A 25,033-nucleotide genomic window follows, 5' to 3' on the forward strand; every position below is an offset into this window, starting at 1 on the left:
GACTCTTGGTCTTCCTTTCCTGGGGCGGTCCTCATGTGAGCCAATTTCTTTGTAGCGATAGATGGTTTTTGCAACTGCACTTGGGGACACTTTCAAAGTTTGCCCAATTTTTCGCACTGACTGACCTTCATTTCTTAAAGTAATGATGGCCAGCTAACAGTCTATTCAGTAGGACTATCAGCTGTGTATCCACCAGACTTCTTCACAACACAACTGATGGTCCCAACCCCATTTATAAGGCAAGAAATCCCACTTATTAACCCTGACAGGGCACACCTGTGAAGTGAAAACCATTTCCGGTGACTACCTCTTGAAGCTCATCAAGAGAATGCCAAGAGTGTACAAACCAGTCATCAAAGCAAAAGGTGGCTACTTTGAAGAACCTAGAATATAAGACATATTTTCAGTTGTTTCACACTTTTTTGTTAAGTATATAATTCCACATGTGTTAATTCATAGTTTTGATGCCTTCAGTGTGAATGTACAATTTTCAAAGTCATGAAAATACAGAAAAATCTTTAAATGAGAAGGTGTGTCCAAACTTTTGGTCTGTACAGTATATATATATATATTTATTATTTGGCAGTTTCACGTTAGGATTTATCTCACACGGTAAACGGCAAAAGAAAAAAAACACATCAAAAACACCTCCCCAAAACTGCAATGAAAAAACAACGATCAAAAAAGTCACCAACAAAAAGGTCAGCGCATCATTCAAGAAGAGAAGCCCTCACACAGCTCCAATAACGGAAGATAAAGTGATGGGTGTCAGGAACAGTTCTGAATATTTAACCCATAAAATATATTCTAAAAAATAAACCCGACAAGTTTGGAATTGCTGTAACTGTACTGACCTGGAAAATGGCAGCGACGTCGTTCTTACCACCCAATAAATGCTGAGAAACAAAACCCAAAAAGCCGGACGCCCGACCACGACTGATGACGACATTGAGCCTGACCGATTCAGAGGGACGGACGAGCGACAGCGGATTAGGGGGAAAATCATCAGTAAGTTAACCCCGACTCTGCTGAGTAACGATCAGACTCCGGTACCGAAAGAAATCATAGGAGAGAACGGACAGAAGCGCTGGGACATCTGCAGACAAAATGTGACCGATGCTCTAAGGAAGGTGAAAGATTCTGAAAGAAGCTGCCGAGGACGAAGACTCAAGACTGATGAAGACGACAGCGGAGAAACCGCGACTCACAGATCAGAAGAGAAGAATCAGGGAATGAAAGCTGTGAGAAAATGTAGAGAAAACCAGAGCAAGTCTGGAGAAAAATCATCTATTATAGGAGGTCGAGAGACGTCATCACATCCACCGGAGCCAACAAGAGTCTCCTCTCACCTGGTAATGTCAGAGGCCGGAGCTCCTCCATCATCACCTCCTGGTACCGATCCTGGTATCCTTCTAGATACTCCCACTCCTCCATGGAGAGATAGACAGCGACGTCCTGACACCTTATAGGAACCTGACAACAACGACACCATCATCACCCAGAATCCTCCAGTGCTGTCCTGTATAATGTCCCAGCAGTCACCTCTCCGCTCATCACCCAGAATCCTCCAGTGCTATCCTATATAATGTCCCAGCAGTCACCTCTCCGGTCATCACCCAGAATCCTCCAGTGCTGTCCTGTATAATGCCCCAGCAGTCACCTCTCCGCTCATCACCCAGAATCCTCCAGTGCCGTCCTGTATAATGTCCCAGCATTCACCTCTCCGCTCATCACCCAGAATCCTCCAGTGCTGTCCTGTATAATGTCCCAGCAGTCACCTCTCCGCTCATCACCCAGAATCCTCCAGTGCTGTCCTGTATAATGTCCCAGCAGTCACCTCTCTGCTCATCACCCAGAATCCTCCATTGCTGTCCTGTATAATGTCCCAGCAGTCACCTCTCCGCTCATCACCAAGAATCCTCCAGTGCTGTCCTGTATAATGTCCCAGCAGTCACCTCTCCGGACATCACCCAGAATCCTCCAGCGCTGTCCTGTATAATGTCCCAGCAGTCACCTCACCATTCATCACCCAGAATCCTCCAGTGCTGTCCTGTATAATGTCCCAGCAGTCACCTCTCCGGTCGTCACCCAGAATCCTCCAGTGCTGTCCTGTATAATGTCCCAGCAGTCACCTCTCCGGACATCACCCAGAATCCTCCAGCGCTGTCCTGTATAATGTCCCAGCAGTCACCTCACCATTCATCACCCAGAATCCTCCAGTGCTGTCCTGTATAATGTCCCAGCAGTCACCTCTCCTATCATCACCCGGAATCCTCCAGTGCCGTCCTGTATAATGTCCCAGCAGTCACCTCTCCGCTCATCACCCAGAATCCTCCAGTGCTGTCCTGTATAATGTCCCAGCAGTCACCTCTCCGCTCATCACCCAGAATCCCCCAGTGCTGTCCTGTATAATGTCCCAGCAGTCACCTCTCCGCTCATCACCCAGAATCCTCCAGTGCTGTCCTGTATAATGTCCCAGCAGTCACCTCTCCGCTCATCACCCAGAATCCTCCAGTGCTGTCCTGTATAATGTCCCAGCAGTCACCTCTCCGCTCAGCAGCTCAATCATCTTGTTGCTGAGCTCTAGGATCTTCTTCTTCCTCCTCTCATGTATCGGGGGGTGCGGGGGAGGCTCTGTGATGGGGTCCAGGCTCCGCCCTCCTGACTCCTGGAGATGGATGATGGGAGTCACACCCTCCCCCGATGTCTTCCTCACTATTGTGTAATCCTGTGTATGGAGAGAGACACTTAGGGAGAAGAATTCCTTCCCGACTCCAGATCTGACAATCTGTTATGTTCTGCTACCAAAGCTAAGGAAAGAGAGGAGATCTGTCCCTACTATAAGACTCAGCTGAATCCCTACGATGTAACAGGGAACCTGATCCTGCGATCAGACCTGCTAAAGTCCTAATCTAGTCTGTACGAAGACCTATAGATGTGGGGAGGAAATCCCTACAGGTACTAAGGACTGGGAGGAATATGGGACACCTCCTAACAGAAATAGTAGCAGACAGACGAACAAACAAAATAGATAGAACATAGAGGTCCGTAGACCAAGCAAACTAACAGAGTTAGATACAGAGCACAGGCTAGCCAGAAAGTAGATATACAATAAAGTCCAGCAAAGCCAGAAGGGCGGAGCAGGATTAAATAGGCCAACAAGGTCATGTGACCAGCAAAGGAAAAAAAACCTAACAGCAAGGTTCTAACAGTACCCCCCCTTCTAAGAGGATCCTCCGGATCCCCTAGGACCAGGCTTATCAGGAAATCTCCTGTGAAACGCTCTGATAAGTCTGGACGCGGAAACATCATCTGACCTCACCCAAGAGTTATCCTCGGGTCCGAAACCTTTCCAGGCCACAAGATACTGCAAACTACCTCTATACCGTCTAGAGTCAAGGATGCGAGAAATTTCATATTCCCCGTCCTCCACCACCGGAGGAACAGAGGCAGAGGCGTCACCATCCGACACAACAGCTTTTTTTAACAGAGAGACATGAAAGACCGGATTAATTCTCCAGGAGGTAGGAACCTCCAACCTAACAGCAGATTGGTTGACAACCTGAAGCACCTTAAAGGGCCCTACAAACTTGGGACCCAATTTCTTAGAAGGAATCCTCAACCGCAGATTCCTAGAGGACAACCAAACCATGTCACCAACAGCGAACAAAACCTCCTGTCGTTTCCTATCAAAGTAGTCTTTAGATTTTCTGTTGGCCTCCTGAAGATTACCACGCACATCCGTCCAAACTCTTTCCAAATCACCGGAAAAATTCTCCTCCTCAGGCACGGCAGATCCCAACTTGGAGAACGACCCAAACGACGGATGTCTCCCAGAACAACAAAAAAAAGGCGAACAACCAGCAGAAGAAGATGTATGATTGTTCAGAGCAAATTCGGCAAGTGGCAGAAACTCAGACCACCCCTCTTGATTGTCTGCCACAAAACAACGCAAGAACTGCTCAACATCCTGGTTTTTCCTTTCTGTTTGGCCATTAGATTCAGGATGGTATCCGGACGAAAACGACAAATGAATTCCCAACCTGTCACAAAAGGCACGCCAAAAACGAGCCACGAACTGAGGACCCCTATCAGAAACAATGTCAGTAGGAACGCCATGAAGTCTGACAATCTCCTTGACAAAGGCCTTAGCGAGAGTTTTAGCGCAGGGCAGTTTGACGAAGGGAACCAAGTGACACATCTTGCTAAAACGGTCCACGACCACCCAGATGACAGTAAAACCCTCAGAGGGGGGAAGGTCAGTTATAAAGTCCATAGCCAAATGTGTCCAAGGAGCACTGGGGACCTCCAAAGGACAAAGCAACCCCGCAGCAGGAGTATGTGAGGACTTGGATCTAGCACATATAGTACATTGGCGCACCCACTTAATGACTTCCTTCTGCCATCCAGGCCACCAAAAACTGCGACCCACCAGTCTCTTGGTCTCAGAGATTCCGGGATGACCTGCCAACCGAGATTCGTGACACTCAACAAACAAATCTCTCCTAAAGGTCCCAGGCACAAACAACCTCCCATGAGGAGTGTTAGATGGGGCATTCTCCTGAGCTTTAAGAATCTCATCTTCCAAAACGGAGTCTAAAGCAGCTATCACAACACCTTCTTGTAAAATGTTTTCCTCTTTCTCAGCACCGACTATGGGAGAAAAACTGCGAGACAAGGCATCCGCCTTAACATTCTTAGTACCAGGGATGTAAGTAACGGAGAAATTAAACCGCGAGAAAAACAGTGCCCACCTAGCCTGACGGGCATTCAGGCGCTTGGCAGCATCAAGATATATCAGATTTTTATGATCCGTAAGAACCTGAACGGGAAATTCCGCACCTTCCAAGAAGTGACGCCAGTGTTCAAATGCGAGTTTAATAGCCAATAATTCCCGATTACCAATATCGTAATTCAATTCAGTCTCCGAAAATTTTTTGGAAAAAAAGGCACAAGGATGTAATCCATCACCGTTATCCTGAGACAATACTGCGCCAACCCCCACAGAGGAAGCATCAACCTCAACCAAAAACGGCCTAGTAACATCAGGCTGCATAAGGATGGGAGCAGAGGTGAACCTCTCCTTGAGATACACAAAAGCTTCAATGGCCTCAGAAGACCACTGAACCGCATCAGCACCTTTCCTGGTGAGATCAGTCAGAGGTTTGACAATACTAGAAAAATTTTTTATGAATTTTCTATAGTAATTGGCGAAACCCAAAAACCTCTGTATTGATTTCAAACCAATAGGCCTAGGCCATTCCTGCACAGCCTGAACCTTAACCGGATCCATCTCAAAACCTTTGCTGGAGATAATGTAGCCCAAAAAACTAATTCTCTGTACAGCGAACTCACATTTCTCCAGCTTAGCAAAAAGCGAATTGTCCATTAATAACTGTAATACCTCACGCACGCTCCGCCAATGAGACTCCAGATCTGACGAATAAATCAAAATGTCATCCAAATACACAACCACATTTTTACCAATCAAAGGTCTAAGGATGTCATTAATCAGATTCTGAAAAAATGCAGGAGCATTAGTAAGACCAAAAGGCATCACCAGATTCTCAAAATGACCCACAGGAGTGTTAAAAGCAGTCTTCCATTCATCACCCTCCTTCATGCGCAACAGATTGTATGCCCCCTTAAGGTCAATTTTAGAGAACCACTTGGCCCCCAATAACTGGTTAAACAGATCAGGAATCAATGGCAGTGGGTAAGGATTGCGTACCGTAATTTTGTTAATCTCACGGAAATCCAGACAAGGACGTAAACCACCGTCCTTTTTTTTTACAAAAAAAAATCCAACCGCCACAGGAGACTTAGAGGGCCTAATGTGACCGGCGGCCAAACTTGTCTGTATGTATTCCTCCAAAGCCTTCCTCTCAGGAATAGTAAGGTTAAATAAACGACTTTTAGGAAGAGTCGCTCCAGGGACAAATTCAATAGAACAATCATAGTCTCTATGGGGAGGCAAAACCTGCGATTCCTTCTCAGAAAAAACTCTCCAAAAATCCTGAATAGGAACAGGCAATTCTCCCCTATCCAAAGCTGCAATACGCCCGTTACAACACTTGTCATAACATTTATGGCTCCAGGATTTAATTTCACTGGTAGACCAATCCAGTACAGGATTGTGAAATTTTAACCAGGGCAAACCCAATATTACTGGAGAAGGCAAGTTATTCAACACTACCAAATCCAATTTCTCATGGTGAACACCATTAATAGTGAGAGGAAATTCACTGACCTTGAGAGTAATATTCTTCAAAGGGGAGCCATCCACAGAAACCACAGCAATGGGGGATGATAAAGGTTCAGGTTTTAAATTGAGTTTTTCCACGAATCCCCCATCAATTACATTCAGTGTAGACCCGCAATCAACAAACACCCGAAATTCCATTAATTTTTCCTGAGCAATCGTGGAAGCAGCTAAAAATATACCCTTGGAATTTAAACAGGCAATACGGGCGTGACTGACCATTTTTTTTTCTTTCTTCATACGAAGCTCACAGCCTTTAATCAAATGACCAGATTTCCCGCAATAGAAACACAAGCCTTCTGAAAAACGACGATCTTTTTCTTGAGAGCGAGGTGCCACCGATCCAATCTCCATCGGTTCACCACTGTTAGTACACACATTATCATAACCAGAAACTGACATAGCAGAGGATTTGCTCTCATTAACCCTAGCACGCAGTCTCCTATCCACCCGTATAGCTAATTGCATAGCCTGTTGCAAATCCTCAGGTGTAGGATAAGCAATTAGCAGGTCTTTAACCCTTTCACTGAGCCCAGCAAGAAATAGACTTTTCAGAGCAGAATCGTTCCACCCTGTTTGAGTGGACCAACGACGAAAATTTGTACAATATTTTTCTACATTACTTGATCCTTGTTTTAAACGTCTCAACTCAGTCTCAGCTGATGCGACACGGTCAGGATCATCATATAATAGTCCTAAAGCAGAAAAAAAACTATCCACTGATCTGAAGCATGTATCACTAGGTTGCAAAGAAAAGGCCCACTCCTGAGGCTCTTTGCGCAAAAGTGACATTATGAACCCTACGCGCTGGGATTCATCCCCAGAGGACTTGGGTCTCAAACGAAAATACAATAAGCAAGCATTTTTAAATGAAAAAAATTCTCGATGTTCACCAAAAAATAAATCCGGCAAACATACCTTAGGCTCCAAGAAATATGCTCCAGGACAGTTACTCACGTGCTGACGGAGCTCGGCCACTTCCAGAGAGAGTCCCTGCAGGTGTTTAGCCAAATCCTGAACCGACACCATGATGGAAAAAAAAAAAAAAAAAAAAAATCTTTCCTTAGAGAATTTGCAGGCTGGACTTACTGTTATGTTCTGCTACCAAAGCTAAGGAAAGAGAGGAGATCTGTCCCTACTATAAGACTCAGCTGAATCCCTACGATGTAACAGGGAACCTGATCCTGCGATCAGACCTGCTAAAGTCCTAATCTAGTCTGTACGAAGACCTATAGATGTGGGGAGGAAATCCCTACAGGTACTAAGGACTGGGAGGAATATGGGACACCTCCTAACAGAAATAGTAGCAGACAGACGAACAAACAAAATAGATAGAACATAGAGGTCCGTAGACCAAGCAAACTAACAGAGTTAGATACAGAGCACAGGCTAGCCAGAAAGTAGATATACAATAAAGTCCAGCAAAGCCAGAAGGGCGGAGCAGGATTAAATAGGCCAACAAGGTCATGTGACCAGCAAAGGAAAAAAAACCTAACAGCAAGGTTCTAACACAATCAGTAGAAATCCCGGGATCAATAACAGTCTCCAGTAATCTGGGGCCATAACCTGGAATATTATTACACTCAGGACAGACATCCAGGCCCCTCTACAGCTCTTATAGGGAATCCCCATGACAACTCCTCCTGGCAGAGAGCTGCACACAATCACTGCTCTTACAGTAAAGAATCCTTCTCTTCCTCTTCTGGATTTCCTCTTCCCGATGTCGGACTTGTTACATAACACAATAAAGCTGATAGAAATGTAGAGGAGTTACCTCTCCGCTCAGCAGGGAGATGATCTCCAGAGTGAAGTGTAATAATCTTCTGGTGGTCTCGTCCTCGTCCATCCTCGGGGTCATTCAGGAGAAGGAGGGATGAACACTGGATCAGCTGGAGGGATCTCGTCCTGCCGGCGTCTTTACAATAAAAGGAGAAGATGAAAATAGAGGACAACTTCATATGCGATACATTCCTGCTCATCGTTATTGGCACCTGTCAGCAGGATTGTGCTTAGTAAACTACATACACTGTCAGGAGGGCGACATTACACTGATTAATATGACACCTTGGTTGATGAAATCCGTCTTGTGGTTCTTGTGTAATCTTTACTTTCAGTTTGGAGATAATGATATGCTCGTGCTCCGGGGCAGCCTATGGGGGGCGCTCTATCTGGGTTTCTGCTGACATATTCATCTGTATGCTCTTATGGTGGCTCAGTTTCTGATAGGCGACAAGCAGAAGGCCTACTTTGGCCTGAGTTGCGATGATGACCAGGACTATGGGAAGCTGAAAGGTGAGATCCTTGCCCTACTGGGAGTTAATACATATTTGAGAACCCAACGGGTGTTTTCATGGACCTTTGTGGAGGCCCAGCCCGCCAGGTCTCAGGCATATGACTTGCTGTAGCCAGTTAAAAGGTGGCTCCAGCCTCAGACTTTGACTCTGGCCCAGATGGTGGAGAGGGTGGTGGTCGATCGGCTAGAGAGAACTCTGCCAGCAGCTATACAGCGTTGGGTGCGGCAAGGGGACCCGGGTACTTTAAACCAGGTGGTTAGCCTGATCGGGCAGTACATGGCCACTCAGGACTTCATACGGGACTCTGCCCCACTGCGACTATCATGCAGGATCCTGCAAGCCCAGGAGCTGGTGAAAGGGTCACGTCCCTCTGCTGGGGACAGTTAGTACCGAGCCCATAATGAGGGGGTACCCTGGAGTGAGGGAGGCAGACCAGAGGTGCTGGCAGCGCCAAGGGCCAGGACATGTGGCTGACAACTGCCCCCTGACTGTTGAACCCATGGGACTGTGGGTTCACGCGCAGAGTCTCGATGCATGCCCAGACAGTCTACAACGTCACTGCAGACGCTGCAGGCAATGAAACCCACTTGTGCCAGGTACTCGTCAAAGGGTACCAGAAGGAGGCTCTCTTGGACTCAGGGAGCCTAGTGACTCTGCTCCATGGGTCACTGGTTGCCAAGGAGAACCCCAGTGGACGGAAAGTCGGGGTTGTTTGCATACATGGGGACCTCCGAGAGTACCCGACAGCAGAGGTTACTTTTTCCACCCCGTGTGGGGAGATGAAACATGTGGTGGCAGTGGTGAAGATCCTTCCTGATGGGACTGTTTTGGGAAGATACTTGCCCCTGTACTGGTCCCTGTGGGAGAACAAAATTAACCCTCCCAGGGTAAATGTCCGGGCACTGAACCCAAAGATTCCGAGTCAGGGATACCTGCCGTAGGGGGTCGCCGACCTAGGGACAGAGTGTAACCCCGATAGGTTCCCCTAGAGGTATTGGCAGGAGAGGTTGAGGAGACCCCGTCGATCCCAGAGCTGGAAGTGTCCCCTGGTACTTTTGGGACAGCTCAGCTGCAGGATCCCACTCTAGCCTGCGCACAAGAAAGGGTGGTAGAAATAAATGGGATGCCTCAGCAACCGGGTGCAGAGGCGATTTTCCGCGCATGGCTGTCAACCAGGATCTATTATATAGAGTTGATAAAATCCGGGATGAAGTGGTGGAATAGCTAGCAGTATTCCAGTCGTACTGCCGGGCGCTACTAGAGATGGCTCTCACACACACACACACACACACACGCACACACGCACGCACACACGCACGCACACGCTGGGTGGATACCTAGGGGTGAAAAAAAAAAACGCAAGAACGTATTTTGCAGAGGTTCTTTTGGCCCGGGATTTATGCCGAGGTACAGAGGTATTGTGAGTCGTGTCCCAAGTGTCAACTTACCACACCCACTGCAAATTTCCGGACTCCATTGGTACCTCTACCCAGTATAGAGGTACCTTTTCAGCGGATTGCGTTGAATCTGGTGGGGCCTATAGTAAAATCTGCCCGTGGCCACCAACATATTTTGGTGGTAGTAGATTATGCCACCTGTTACCCGGAGGCAATAAGTATCCCCTGCGAGCTGTTTGCCATGTTCTGCCACCTTGGGCTACCCAAGGAGATCAAGCGGCAAGGGCCAAATGAAGTCCGGAAAAAGGTGGGAGAGGTGAATTACCGAGTGTACCAACCCGGAAAGAGAAAACCGAAACAATTGTATCATGTGAACCTGCTAAAAGCCTGGAAAGTCCGGGAATGTTCGATTACGGATGAGACGCCAGTCGTACCGTCTGGGAACCCTCTGACACCAGCCAGGGACGAGGTCAGGTGTGACGTTAAAATAAGTGATGCTCTCACTAAACAGCAGCAATGGGAGGCTCCGAATTTGATGCAGCAGAATACAGACGTATTCTCAGTACTGCCTGGTCATACATCTGTGATCCGACATGACACTGTCACCGAGCCTCGGGTAAGGGTAAGAGTGAAACCGTACTGTGTACCACCCTCCAGGCTCCTCCCGCCAGTTCCTGGATCACTTTGCCACCTGGCTTCCTCACTTTCTATCCTGTGACATCCCCAAACTCATTATGGGAGACTTTAATATCCCCATCAATGATCCCCTCTCCCAATCTGCCTCTCATCTACTTTCTCTAACCTCCTCATTCGGCCTCTAACTCTCCTACACATGAAGACGGGAATACTCTGGACCTGGTTTTCTCCTGTCTCTGCTCGCTGGATGACTTTACTAAATCCCCTCTCCCGCTCTCGGACAACAACCTTGTTTTCTTCTGTGTCAAGAACTGGTTCCTCACCCCGGGACACCCCACTTACAGCAGCTTATGGACAATCTCCACACATCTTTAGCCCCCATCTCCTCCCTCTCCTGTCCAGACTTGGCATGATCACAATACAATAATACACTGAAGAGCGCCCTAGATGAAGCAGCACCTTCTACACGCAGAAAGACCAGACACAGACAATGGCAGCCCTGGCACACAATGCAAATACGTTTTCTTCAGCGTTGCTCTAGGTGTGCTGAGCTTCAGTGCAGAAAATCTTTTTTAGCTTCATCCACTATGAATTCATGCTCAAAACCTATAACTCTGCCCTTCATCTGGCCAAGCAATCCTACTTCACCCCCCTCATCACTTCACTGTCCAACAATCCAAAATGACTTTTTGAAACCTTGAACTCCCTCCTGAAACCTAATGCACAGACCTCCATCACCAACCTCAGCGGTGAGGATCTGGCCACTTATTTCCTAGAAAAAATCAACCACATCCATCAGGACATCTCAGCCCAATCTCCTCAGTGCCTGGATCCCCTTCCCTGCCGCCCTTCAAGCACACCAGCCATCTTTGAGCCTGTTACAGAAGAAGAAGTTACCCAGCTTCTCATTTATTCTCGACCTACAACCTGCAACAGTGACCCCATTCCTTCACATCTGCTGCAGTCTCTCTCACCGGTGGTCACCACTCACCTGACTAAAATATATAACCTCTCTCTTTCTTCAGGTATCTTTCCTTCCTCATTTAAACATGTCATCATAACCCCTTTACTTAAAAAGCCATCCCTGGACACGAACGGCACTGCTAACTACAGACCTGTCTCTAATCTTCCTTACATCTCTAAACTCCTGGAACGCTTGGTCCAATCCCGTCTAATCCGCTATCTCCCAGATAACTCTCTCCTCGACCCTCTACAATCTGGTTTCCGCTCCTTACACTCCACTGAAACTGCCCTCACTAAAGTCTCTAATGATCTACTAACAGCTAAATCCAAAGGTCACTGCTCCCTGCTGATTCTCCTGGGTCTCTCTGCAGCATTTGACACTGTGGATCACCAGCTCCTCCTCATGCTCCGCTCTATCGGCTTCAAGGACACTGTTCTCTTCTGGCTTTCCTCCTACCTGTCTGACCGCTCCTTCACTGTATCTTTTTCTGGCTCCTCTTCCTGTCCTCATCCCCTTACTATCGGGGTCCCGCAGGGCTCAGTCCTAGGCCCCCTCCTCTTCTCTCTATACACTGCCCCTATTGGACAAACAATCAGCAGATTTGGGTTTCAGTATCATCTCTATGTTGACGACACCCAATTATACACCTCTTCACCTGACATCACCCCTACCCTAATACAAAATACCAAGGATTGTCTGTCCGCTGTCTCTAACATCATGTCCTCCCTCTATCTTAAACTGAATCTCTCCAAAACTGAACTTCTTGTGTTTCTCCCCTCTACTAACCCAACTCTACCTAACATCAAAATTACCTTGGAGGGTTCAACCATAACTCCCAGCAGCACGCCCGCTGCCTTGGGGTCATATTCGACACTAACTTTTCCTTTACTGCCTATATCCGATCACTCACTCGCTCTTGTCACCTGCATCTTAAAAACATCTCCAGAATCCGACCTTTTCTCACCTTTGAAACTGCTAAAACTCTTACTGTCGCTCTTATTTACTCTCGTCTGGACTACTGCAACTCTCTTCTGATCGGTCTCCCTCTTACCAAACTTTCTCCTCTCCAATCCGTCCTGAATGCAGCAGCCAGGGTCGTATTTCTGTCCAGCCGCTTCACCGATGCCTCCATCTTGTGCCAGTCATTGCACTGGTTGCCCATTTGCTACAGGGTCCAATATAAACTCATCGCTCTCACCCACAAAGCTCTCCACAGTTCTGTACCGCCTTATATCTCCTCTCTCATCTCTGTCTATCGCCCTACACGTGCCCTCCGTTCTACAAATGACCTAACATCCCCCATAATCCGAACCTCCCACCTCCGCCTCCAAAACTTCTCTTGTGCTGCGCCAGTTCTCTGGAATGCTCTACCCCAGATGATCCGACTGATGCCTAGCCCCATGTCTTCAAGCGCGCTGTTAAAACCCATCTCTTTAAACAAGCCAACCACCTCAACTACTCAGTAAACCAACTTTCCCCTGTTCCCTACTTCTAAATATTGTTCAGAATCTGCATCCTACTATTCATCTGTCTCCACACCCTCCATGCACAAGATAACTGCACTCGATACTTGATTATTGCACTTATACATACGGGCTGATGACCGGATCATGCAGCTTTATATGAAAATCCCTATTTATTATAATTGTCAGACCTGAAATAACAAGCACTTTGCACCTATTGTGTCCCCCCATTCCCTTGTAGATTGTAAGCGGCCGGACCCTCGCTCCTAATGTAACTGTTTAAACTGTCTCACCTTGTATTGAATTTATTGTCTGTACATGTCCCCGCTTATATGTAAAGCGCTGCGGAATATGTTGGCGCTATGTAAATAAAAATTATTATTATTACTAGGAATTGGGTACAGTGTAGGGGTGAACGCAATAGTTTAGGATAGAAACAGTTAATGTGTTCAGCAATAGCTGCAGAGCAGGAGGAGCCGGGGTAGTTACCAGGAGGTTTAGTGACTGCAGCAGGGGAGTAACGGGGAAGTCTGCCCAGCAACCGAAGGAGGATTGGTGATTGGCCCAGTCAAAAGGGGAGGAGATTAGGCCAGGGCGGAGCAACGTTTTTTCCTGTCAGTTAGTTCTGAGGGAGGGATGTGACAGAGCAGTAGCTGGAGGTCCAAGGGGCACAGAAACCCGGTCCGACCAGCTGCAGAGGAACGTTAGTCAGAAACTCTAAAACGACTTTCCCTTAATGTTCGGGGCCTACGGTCCACAGGAGTCAGCAGAGTAACTTGTCTCAAAATCTTCCCAGAAGGGGAAGTCGGACGGGGAATAGTACAGAGGAAATGGAACGGGACTCTAAAAACTGTGAGGGTCTCAGAGGCCAAACAGGTCGACTATGGAAGGGACATCTCAGGAGAAACAGACGGTGAATATTAACATATGCTGTGCAATGAACTGTGAACCTGGAAAAGGATGCGCCCAATACTGCGTGTTCCCTCATGGTGAAGTTGGACGGTTAAGTAAAGTTCTTTTATATAAAACAGAGTGGAAGTCCCCTATCGTGTGTGCGGCGGTTACTGAAGTGGAAAAACCGAAGACGGCAGAGATCTGCGACCAAAACGTGAGTGTTCTGCACCACACGCACAGCACAGGAGAATGGGGACATTTGTCTTTGTTAGGGAGCCAGGGTGTAGAAACACAACAGTCCCTCGCCACTACTACCACCCTCACAAAAAATGCATAGGCCTGATGTAATCCCAAGGAATCAAGAAGGCGTAGCTACAGTCACCACTGGGAGCACTGTGAGCGACAGCTGTAACTGCGCCCCGACACTGAGTGACGGTCGCTCTGTACTGATGCACTGCTGAGCCGGCTGTCAGTCTCAGTCCCGGGCGCAGTTACAGACGCCGCTCAGTGCTGCGTACGGTGACAGTAGCTGCGTTGGCGCCTGCATGACTGAAAGCCGGCGGCTTCCGGGTGCCGCACACTCAGTACAGCGGCCGGGCACCTCCCTAATGCTATTAACCAGCAGATTAACCCCATATGTGCATGTTACTGGCGATATCCAACCACACAGGTTCCCTGTAAGGAACAATGCACAATAAATGTAAATCACTACAAATCTGAGACCTCAGAGACGTGTAACATCTTATTCTGGTCGTGTCCGATACGAAACTCCTTCTATTCCCCTGTAACATGTAGACTGTGAGCAGGGCCCTCCCTTATATTGTACCATACTGATACCGGGAGAGAGACGTCACCAGAGTAATCGCCCAGTGTGGGACGTCGGATAAGGGGACAGAGGACCCCATCAGTCACCAGAACAAGTCCTGAGACCCCAAAAAGCTCAGGAGGAACGACCCTTCATAACCCTCATTACTGATCGGCCATTATGTCATGAAGCGATGAATCTTCCTAATATTTCTTCTGCTGTCGCCTTATGTGGCTTCATTGTCCTCCAAACACAATCGGAAATCTGCTGATTTATCCACAGAATGTAAAATCAAACGCTGCGGACAATCACTCTCCTGTGTGAGCGATGGGGGAGGGGAGCAGAGAAGACGAGACAGGGAGGGAGCGAGAACAGCAGCACAAGAGTCACATGTACAAGGCAAAAAAGAAGAGAAAAGCCGAAAATGGGAGATTCATCATTACACGTCATCTACAGCGAACCTGGTGCAAGAGGCCGGAGCTCCTCCATCATCACCTCCTGGTACCGATCCTGGTGTCCTTCTAGATACTCCCACTCCTCCATGGAGAGGTAGACAGCGACGTCCTGACACCTTATAGGAACCTGACAACAACGACACCGTCATCACCCAGAATCCTCCAGTGCTGTCCTGTATAATGTCTCAGCAGTCACCTCTCCGCTCATCACCCAGAATCCTCCAGTGCTGTCCTGTATAATGTCCCAGCAGTCACCTCTCCAGTCATCATCCAGAATCCTCCAGTGCTGTCTTGTATAATGTCCCAGCAGTCACCTCTCCGCTCATCACCCAGAATCCTCTAGTACTGTCCTGTATAATGTCCCAGCAGTCACCTCTCCGGTCATCACCCAGAATCCTCCAGTGCCATCCTGTATAATGTCCCAGCAGTCACCTCTCCGCTCAGCAGCTCAATCATCTTGTTGCTGAGCTCTAGGATCTTCTTCTTCCTCTCATGTATCGGGGGGTGCGGGGGAGGCTCTGTGATGGGGTCCGGGCTCCGCCCTCCTGACTCCTGGAGATGGATGATGGGAGTCACACCCTCCCCCGGTGTCTTCCTCACTATTGTGTAATCCTGTGTATGGAGAGAGACACTTAGGGAGAAGAATTCCTTCCCGACTCCAGATCTGACAATCAGTAGAAATCCCGGGATCAATAACCGTCTCCAGTAATCTGGGGCCATAACCTGGAATATTATTACACTCAGGACAGACATCCAGGCCCCTCTACAGCTCTTATAGGGAATCCCCATGAGAACTCCTCCTGGCAGAGAGCTGCACACAATCACTGCTCTTACAGTAAAGAATCCTTCTCTTCCTCTTCTGGATTTCCTCTTCCCGATGTCGGACTTGTTACATAACACAATAAAGCTGATAGAAATGTAGAGGAGTTACCTCTCCGCTCAGCAGGGAGATGATCTCCAGGGTGAAGTGTAATAATCTTCTGGTGGTCTCGCCCTCGTCCATCCTCGGGGTCATTCAGGAGAAGGAGGGATGAGCACTGGATCAGCTGGAGGGATCTCGTCCTGCCGGCGTCTTCATGAAAAGGAGAAGATGGAGATCACAGGGGACGATATAACGACAATCACTGAATTCTGCCCCAAATATCCGACATTTATCAGGAAGAATCTGGAGAAAAAGCCACAAACTCCACCGCGACCTCCTCCGCCGATCTGACGGCTCATTATCAGCCTCGTAGGAGGTCGGTCACCGTTGTAACTACACCGCCAGTGGAGGAAGGTCACCGTGGTAACTACACAGCCAGCGGAGAACGGTCATCGTGGTAACTACACCGCCAGCGGAGGACGGTCACCGTGGTAACTACACCGCCAGCGGAGGACGGTCACCGTGGTAACTACACCTCCAGCAGAGGACGGTCATCATGGTAACTACACCTACAGCGGGGGACGGTCACCGTGGTAACTACACAGCCAGCGGGGGATGGTCATCGTGGTAACTACACCTCCAGCGAAGGACGGTCACTGTGGTAACTACACCTCCAGCAGAGGACGGTGACTGTGGTAACTACACTGCCAGCAGAGGACGGTCAGCGTGGTAACTACACTGCCAGCAGAGGACGGTCACCGTGGTAACTACACTGCCAGTGGGGGGGATGGTCACCGTGGTAACTACACCTCCAGCGGGGGACGGTCACCGTGGTAACTACACTGCCAGCATAGGATGGTCACTGTGGTAACTACACCTCCAGCGAAGGACGGTCACTGTGGTAACTACACCTCCAGCAGAGGACGGTCACCGTGGTAACTACACTGCCAGTGGAGGGGACGGTCACCGTGGTAACTACACCTCCAGCGAAGGACGGTCACTGTGGTAACTACACTGCCAGCGGGGGACGGTCACCGTGGTAACTACACCTCCAGCGGGGGACGGTCACCGTTGTAACTACACCTCCAGCGGAGGACGGTCACCGTGGTAACTACACCTCCAGCGGAGGACGGTCACCGTGGTGACTACACCTCCAGCGGAGGACGGTCACCGTGGTAACTACACCTCCAGCAGTGGACGGTCACCGTGGTAACTACACTGCCAGTGTGGGGGATGGTCACCGTGGTAACTACACCTCCAGCAGGGGCGGTCACCGTGGTAACTACACTGCCAGCATAGGATGGTCACTGTGGTAACTGCACCTCCAGCGAAGGACGGTCACTGTGGTAACTACACCTCCAGCAGAGGACGGTCACCGTGGTAACTACACTGCCAGTGGGGGGGACGGTCACCGTGGTAGCTACACCTCCAGCGAAGGACGGTCACTGTGGTAACTACACTGCCAGCGGGGGACGGTCACCGTGGTAACTACACCTCCAGCGGGGGACGGTCACCGTTGTAACTACACCTCCAGCGGAGGACGGTCACCGTGGTAACTACACCTCCAGCGGAGGACGGTCACCGTGGTGACTACACCTCCAGCGGAGGACGGTCACCGTGGTAACTACACCTCCAGCAGTGGACGGTCACCGTGGTAACTACACTGCCAGTGGGGGGGATGGTCACCGTGGTAACTACACCTCCAGCAGGGGCGGTCACCGTGGTAACTCCACCTCCAGCAGGGGACGGTCACCGTGGTGACTACACCTCCAGCGGAGGACGGTCACCGTGGTAACTACACCTCCAGCGGAGGACGGTCACCGTGGTAACTACACCTCCAGCGGAGGACGGTCACCGTGGTGACTACACCTCCAGCGGAGGCCGGTCACCGTGGTAACTACACCTCCAGCAGTGGACGGTCACCGTGGTAACTACACTGCCAGTGGGGGGGACGGTCACCGTGGTAACTACACCTCCAGCACGGGCGGTCACCGTGGTAACTCCACCTCCAGCGGGGGACGGTCACCGTGGTAACTCCACCTCCAGCGGGGTCGGTGAGGTGAGGAGGAGCCGCTGCACATCCCCCATACAACACTGAGGAGCCGCAGTCACATGGAGCAGGAGCCTCCACAGGAACAGCTCTGATCTCACCCCACACTCTCCTCTCACAGATTCACCACAAACCCTCCCTGTAATCTCACCGGAATGGCGGGAAGCGGAAACCTGCTGCTGGCTGATACCAGAGAGCAAGAGCTGCGCACAACCAGGACGGAGCTGCTGCACTGAGAGCTGGTGTACCTGTGGTGACGTCACCGTCATGTGATCAGGGAGCGGGGCTTAGCAGTGAGAGCTCCGGTTTGTGATTGGCTCCCGCAGTGTGACGTGTTTGATCCCTTTTCTTATATTGCTTTTTCTCTTCAGATTGTGCAGCACACGGTTTACGCCTCAGACTCTCACTGCCGCCAGCCCCGCTCCGCCTCAGACCCTCACTGCCACCAGCCCCGCTCCGGCTCAGACCCTCACTGCCACCAGCCCCGCTCCGCCTCAGACCCTCACTGCCACCAGCCTCGCTCCGCCTCAGACCCTCACTGCCACCAGCCCCGCTCCGCCTCAGACCCTCACTGCCTCCAGCCCCGCTCCGCCTCAGACCCTCACTGCCTCCAGCCCCGCTCCGGCTCAGACCCTCACTGCCACCAGCCCCGCTCTGGCTCAGACCCTCACTGCCACCAGCCCCGCTCCGGCTCAGACCCTCACTGCCTCCAGTCCCGCTCCGCCTCAGACCCTCACTGCCACCAGCCCTGCTCCGGCTCAGACCCTCACTGCCTCCAGCCCCGCTCCGCCTCAGACCCTCACTGCCTCCAGCCCCGCTCCGCCTCAGACCCTCACTGCCTCCAGCCCCGCTCCGCCTCAGACCCTCACTGCCTCCAGCCCCGCTCCGCCTCAGACCCTCACTGCCTCCAGCCCCGCTCCGCCTCAGACCCTCACTGCCTCCAGCCCCGCTCCGCCTCAGACCCTCACTGCCTCCAGCCCCGCTCCGCCTCAGACCCTCACTGCCTCCAGCCCCGCTCCGCCTCAGACCCTCACTGCCGCCAGCCCCGCTCCGCCTCAGACGCTCACTGCCACCAGCCCCGCTCCGGCTCAGACCCTCACTGCCTCCAGCCCCGCTCCGCCTCAGACCCTCACTGCCGCCAGCCCCGCTCCGCCTCAGACCCTCACTGCCACCAGCCCCGCTCCGCCTCAGACCCTCACTGCCTCCAGCCCCGCTCCGGCTCAGACCCTCACTGCCTCCAACCCCGCTCCGCCTCAGACCCTCACTGCCGCCAGCCCCGCTCCGCCTCAGACCCTCACTGCCTCCAGCCCCGCTCCGCCTCAGACCCTCACTGCCACCAGCCCCGCTCCGCCTCAGACCCTCACTGCCACCAGCCCCGCTCCGGCTCAGACCCTCACTGCCACCAGCCCAGCTCCGCCTCAGACCCTCACTGCCACCAGCCCCGCTCCGACTCAGACCCTCACTGCCACCGGCCCCGCTCCGGCTCAGACCCTCACTGCCACCGGCCCCGCTCCGGCTCAGACCCTCACTGCCACCGGCCCCGCTCCGGCTCAGACCCTCACTGCCGCCGGCCCCGCTCCGCCTCAGACCCTCACTGCCACCGGCCCCGCTCCGGCTCAGACCCTCACTGCCACCAGCCCCGCTCCGCCTCAGACCCTCACTGCCACCAGCCCCGCTCCGGCTCAGACCCTCACTGCCACCAGCCCCGCTCCGGCTCAGACCCTCACTGCCACCAGCTCCGCTCCGCCTCAGACCCTCACTGCCGCCAGCCCCGCTCCGGCTCAGACCCTCAGACCCTCACTGCCTCCAGCCCCGCTCCGCCTCAGACCCTCACTGCCGCCAGCCCTGCTCCGCCTCAGACCCTCACTGCCTCCAGCCCTGCTCCGCCTCAGACCCTCACTGCCTCCAGCCCCGCTCCGGCTCAGACCCTCACTGCCTCCAGCCCCGCTCCGGCTCAGACCCTCACTGCCTCCAGCCCCCCTCCGCTTCAGACCCTCACTGCCGCCAGCCCCGCTCCGCCTCAGACCCTCACTGCCGCCAGCCCCGCTCCGCCTCAGACCCTCACTGCCTCCAGCCCCGCTCCAGCTCAGACCCTCACTGCCGCCGGCCCCGCTCCGGCTCAGACCCTCACTGCCGCCGGCCCCGCTCCGGCTCAGACCCTCACTGCCACCAGCCCCGCTCCGGCTCAGACCCTCACTGCCACCAGCCCAGCTCCGCCTCAGACCCTCACTGCCACCAGCCCCGCTCCGACTCAGACCCTCACTGCCACCGGCCCCGCTCCGGCTCAGACCCTCACTGCCACCGGCCCCGCTCCGGCTCAGACCCTCACTGCCACCGGCCCCGCTCCGGCTCAGACCCTCACTGCCGCCGGCCCTGCTCCGGCTCAGACCCTCACTGCCGCCGGCCCCGCTCCGCCTCAGACCCTCACTGCCGCCAGCCCCGCTCCGGCTCAGACCCTCACTGCCACCAGCCCCGCTCCGCCTCAGACCCTCACTGCCTCCAGCCCCGCTCCGGCTCAGACCCTCACTGCCACCAGCCCCGCTCCGGCTCAGACCCTCACTGCCACCAGCCCCGCTCCGGCTCAGACCCTCACTGCCACCAGCTCCGCTCCGCCTCAGACCCTCACTGCCGCCAGCCCCGCTCCGGCTCAGACCCTCAGACCCTCACTGCCTCCAGCCCCGCTCCGCCTCAGACCCTCACTGCCGCCAGCCCTGCTCCGCCTCAGACCCTCACTGCCTCCAGCCCTGCTCCGCCTCAGACCCTCACTGCCTCCAGCCCCGCTCCGGCTCAGACCCTCACTGCCTCCAGCCCCGCTCCGCCTCAGACCCTCACCGCCGCCAGCCCCGCTCCGCCTCAGACCCTCACTGCCTCCAGCCCCGCTCCGCCTCAGACCCTCACTGCCGCCAGCCCCGCTCCGCCTCAGACCCTCACTGCCTCCAGCCCCGCTCCAGCTCAGACCCTCACTGCCGTCGGCCCCGCTCCGGCTCAGACCCTCACTGCCGCCGGCCCCGCTCCGGCTCAGACCCTCACTGCCGCCGGCCCCGCTCCGGCTCAGACCCTCACTGCCGCCGGCCCCGCTCCGGCTCAGACCCTCACTGCCGCCGGCCCCGCTCCGGCTCAGACCCTCACTGCCGCCGGCCCCGCTCCGGCTCAGACCCTCACTGCCGCCGGCCCCGCTCCGGCTCAGACCCTCACTGCCGCCGGCCCCGCTCCGGCTCAGACCCTCACTGCCGCCGGCCCCGCTCCGGCTCAGACCCTCACTGCCGCCGGCCCCGCTCCGGCTCAGACCCTCACTGCCGCCGGCCCCCCTCCGGCTCAGACCCTCACTGCCGCCGGCCCCCCTCCGGCTCAGACCCTCACTGCCGCCGGCCCCGCTCCGGCTCAGACCCTCACTGCCGCCGGCCCCGCTCCGGCTCAGACCCTCACTGCCGCCGGCCCCGCTCCGTCTCAGACCCTCACTGCCGCCGGCCCCGCTCCGGCTCAGACCCTCACTGCCGCCGGCCCTGCTCCGCCTCAGACCCTCACTGCCGCCAGCCCCGCTCCGGCTCAGACCCTCACTGCCGCCAGCCCCGCTCCGGCTCAGACCCTCACCGCCGCCAGCCCCGCTCCGGCTCAGACCCTCACCACCACCAGCCCCGCTCCGGCTCAGACCCTCACCACCACCAGCCCCGCTCCGGCTCAGACCCTCACCACCACCAGCCCCGCTCCGGCTCAGACCCTCACCGCCGCCGGCTCAGACCCTCACCGCCCCCGGCTCAGACCCTCACTGCCGCCGGCTCAGACCCTCACTGCCACCGGCTCAGACCCTCACTGCCGCCAGCCCCGCTCCGCCTCAGACCCTCACTGCCACCAGCCCCGCTCCGGCTCAGACCCTCACTGCCACCAGCCCCGCTCCGGCTCAGACCCTCACTGCCACCAGCTCCGCTCCGCCTCAGACCCTCACTGCCGCCAGCCCCGCTCCAGCTCAGACCCTCACTGCCTCCAGCCCCGCTCCACCTCAGACCCTCACTGCCGCCAGCCCTGCTCCGCCTCAGACCCCCACTGCCTCCAGCCCTGCTCCGCCTCAGACCCTCACTGCCTCCAGCCCCGCTCCGGCTCAGACCCTCACTGCCTCCAGCCCCGCTCCGCCTCAGACCCTCACTGCCGCCAGCCCCGCTCCGCCTCAGACCCTCACTGCCTCCAGCCCCGCTCCGCCTCAGACCCTCACTGCCGCCAGCCCCGCTCCGCCTCAGACCCTCACTGCCTCCAGCCCCGCTCCGGCTCAGACCCTCACTGCCGCCGGCCCCGCTCCGGCTCAGACCCTCACTGCCGCCGGCCCCGCTCCAGCTCAGACCCTCACTGCCGCCGGCCCCGCTCCGGCTCAGACCCTCACTGCCGCCGGCCCCGCTCCGGCTCAGACCCTCACTGCCGCCGGCCCCGCTCCGGCTCAGACCCTCACTGCCGCTGGCCCCGCTCCGGCTCAGACCCTCACTGCTGCCGGCCCTGCTCCGCCTCAGACCCTCACTGCCGCCGGCCCCGCTCCGGCTCAGACCCTCACTGCCGCCAGCCCCGCTCTGGCTCAGACCCTCACTGCCGCCAGCCCCGCTCCGGCTCAGACCCTCACCGCCACCAGCCCCGCTCCGGCTCAGACCCTCACCACCACCAGCCCCGCTCCGGCTCAGACCCTCACCGCTGCCGGCTCAGACCCTCACCGCCGCCGGCTCAGACCCTCACTGCCGCCGGCTCAGACCCTCACTGCCGCCGGCTCAGACCCTCACTGCCGCCGGCTCAGACCCTCACTGCCGCCGGCTCAGGCCCTCACTGCCGCCGGCTCAGGCCCTCACTGCCGCCGGCTCAGGCCCTCACTGCCGCCGGCCCCGCTCCGGCTCAGGCCCTCACTGCCGCCGGCCCCGCTCCGGCTCAGGCCCTCACTGCCGCCGGCCCCGCTCCGGCTCAGACCCTCACTGCCACATGGTGTCATGTTATTATTTTTCTTATTTCAAAACTAAATTGAATATTTCATAATGGTCAAAATTGGCAATAAGGCCTTGGGAGCAACCTCTGGGTCAATTACTTCTCTCACTCAAATTGACATGAACAAATACCTCAAAAAACAACAAGCTACTACATCTAAACCTAAGTCCCAGCAACCTTCATATTTGCATTCTCAATATGACTCTGATTCTGAACCAGAAAGTGATGCAGATGACTGCGGATCTACAAATGATCATCCAGTATCTCGCTCCTTCATTAAAAGGATACTTGGTAAATCATTAGAACCTATTGTGAAAGGACCTCACCGACATAAAACAAGAAATCACACAAATAGGTCAGAGAGTAGATTCTCTAGAAACTACCCATTCTACTGTAATACAACAATCTAATGCTTCATTAACCTGCATTCAAAATCAAGAAGGCCAAATTAATCAAATATATTCCATCCTAGAAGATCACGAAAATAGAGAAAGACGAAACAATCTTCGCATAAAGGTCCTCCCTGAATCGGTAGCAACTGAAGCAATAAATCCAACACTCATAGAAATATTTCTCAAGATTTTGAATTCTGACAATCCTAACATTGAAATAGTGAGAGCGCATAGAGCCCTGAGGCCCAGACCCAAGCCAGGAGATCCACCACGTGACGTCATTTGTCGATTCTTGGACTTTTGCATCAAAGATCTATTATTAAGGACAAGCGAATCCAAGCTAGGACCTCGACTGAGATCCAAGATGCTTGTAAAGAACTCTGAATCACTCTTGAAAAATACCCGGATCTGGAAGCATCCAATTCTGCATCTTCCTTGAATCCCCTATTTCTACCCACACCTTGGAGTGTCTTCTCGCCTACCAAGTCGCAACGATCCAAACGTAAACTAACAAAGCACTCTTCTATCTCTAAGGACAGCGAAGCCGGCTGAACCAAAGTTCTTCTTGCCAGACTTAATTAGTCCTAAGTCATTATAACTTCTGTTTTGGATTCCTATAATTGGTTGACTGTTCAAACTTATGAACCTTTTACTTATTTAGCCATTAATCTAATGCTGAATAGGGTGCAATTTGGTGATGTTTCCCTGCACCCTGGCATTACGAGTCAAAAGACTGTTATACTAATTCTCAGTAATGAACTGTTTAAGTCCAAGGACTATTCTTTTTTATTTTCTCTATTTTTCTGCTTCCCTGTTGAGTGAGGCGCAATTGGTGAGGTTTTCTTTGCCAACTGACATCTTAGGCTAAAAGAACCGCCTTACTTGTTCCTTAAGCTCTGTGTGTTAGCTCCAACTGGAGTCCTCTGCAACAGGTCTGTCCCTGCATCTTTAATGTTACCCTTAACTTTAGTTGCAGCGACGGGCTCGCCTTTACGAGATCACGTGTAAATGATCATGCACAGAGCTTATTGCACTGACACCATCACACCCCCCTTCCTACTGTTTGTAATACAATACTATATTTTATAGTACTGTTATTTGTATTTACAAATACTTTTTGTACCTCTCTTGTTGATACTGTTCCTACTGTTCTAATGACACTATATCTCTACAATTTTCCATCTCTCCTATCCCTTCTCTTCCCTCTAATACTTCTAAGGATAAACTTCCACGTTCCAACACCGCCCCCCCATGGATTCCAGACAAGGTAATATCAAACTAACAAACTTTAATTCCCATGGCCTCAATTCACCTATACCAAGATCCCAAACATTAGACAGATTTAGAAAGTAAAACTTCAATATTCTTTTCATACAAGAAACACATTTTCAATCAAAGAAACTCCCCACCTTTGAAAAAGCTTATTATAACCAATGGTATCACGCCACTACACCTCAAAAGAGATCTCGAGGAATGTCAATAGCTTTTGCCAAGGACACACCTTTCTTCTGAACGATTCTCTAATCGATTCAGAGGGGCGATTTACTTTTGTGAAAGGCCTTTTGGCAGGCACCCTGGTAACAATCTGTAACTTATACGCTCCAAA

General features: G+C 53.0%; 1 pseudogene; it reads right to left on the reverse strand.

Annotated features, from left to right (window-relative positions):
• Nucleotides 1-25,033, reverse strand: part of LOC141240127 (uncharacterized) — a 106,316-nt pseudogene that overhangs the window by 47,422 nt on the left and 33,861 nt on the right.

Source organism: Phyllobates terribilis, unplaced genomic scaffold (assembly GCF_046119375.1).
Source record: "Phyllobates terribilis strain yellow unplaced genomic scaffold, ASM4611937v1 Scaffold_796__1_contigs__length_659822, whole genome shotgun sequence".
Lineage (NCBI taxonomy): Eukaryota > Metazoa > Chordata > Amphibia > Anura > Dendrobatidae > Phyllobates > Phyllobates terribilis.